We start from the raw sequence: 838 nt of genomic DNA on the forward strand, positions 1-838 counted from the left end.
GAAATGACCCTTTGCGTCCCATGTTCCCGCCATAATAACGTAGTGTGTCTGTTTGCTTGTTCGAAGTCACTTTTTGCGTTAATCTTTCCTCCAGTTTGACATCATTGACATATATAATTGCTTATATTAGATATTTGACATTTTTTTCTTAATCCATGTAACTTCCTTGCTAATTTACCATCAAAACCAAACTGTTTACATTTCAGAGTAAATATTTCCTACAGATTTATACATACACAAAACATCTGATTTTTTTTACACTCGCAATAAAACACAACAGCAAAACTAATAAACATGACCATAATTACTGCTAAAAGATGACGTAGACAATCACGTGAACTGAAATAATTAATTTCACCGTGAAAGGGGCAGCACATTGTCAACAAACGTCAACAAGCTTCAGTAGGCGACGGACTTCGAAGGGGTGGGTGTTGCTGAGCGAGTGAGGTCCTTCCTAACAACACGAGCAGGTGTTGGTGAATATCATTCTATCTCTGTGTAGCCGAGGCACGCTATTAGAGATACTAACGCGTGTTCTTTCTGAAATGTGGTTGTGGATTCAGTTCACTAAAATCATCTGCGCTGTAGGCCTATTAATATTCTGTGTCCAGTTTAACACGAAGCATCAACGTAAACAAAGTATACTTTCTGAATTAGGGATAGATTTTTAGAATATAGTTTTGGGTGGACACTCCCTAATATGACATAAGGATAGATAATGTTGATGTTCATAGTGATAAATATAATAATGCATATAATGAATGTACTGCGGATGATGGAAATCATGTCAGTAATAGTTTATAACAATAGTTATTGCATTATAATAGCTATCATCACC

At 35.9% G+C, this 838-nt stretch overlaps 1 protein-coding gene across 2 annotated transcripts in view; it reads left to right on the forward strand.

Annotated features, from left to right (window-relative positions):
• The first annotated feature begins 387 nt into the window (after positions 1–387).
• Positions 388–838, forward strand: part of LOC119588780 — a 15,285-nt gene continuing 14,834 nt past the window's right edge. For both annotated transcript variants that reach the window (XM_037937422.1, XM_037937423.1), the window contains exon 1: positions 388–476. The gene's annotated coding sequence lies outside the window, so the exon portion shown is untranslated. The remainder of the gene's footprint in view (positions 477–838) is intronic.

Source organism: Penaeus monodon, chromosome 24, assembly GCF_015228065.2.
Source record: "Penaeus monodon isolate SGIC_2016 chromosome 24, NSTDA_Pmon_1, whole genome shotgun sequence".
NCBI lineage: Eukaryota > Metazoa > Arthropoda > Malacostraca > Decapoda > Penaeidae > Penaeus > Penaeus monodon.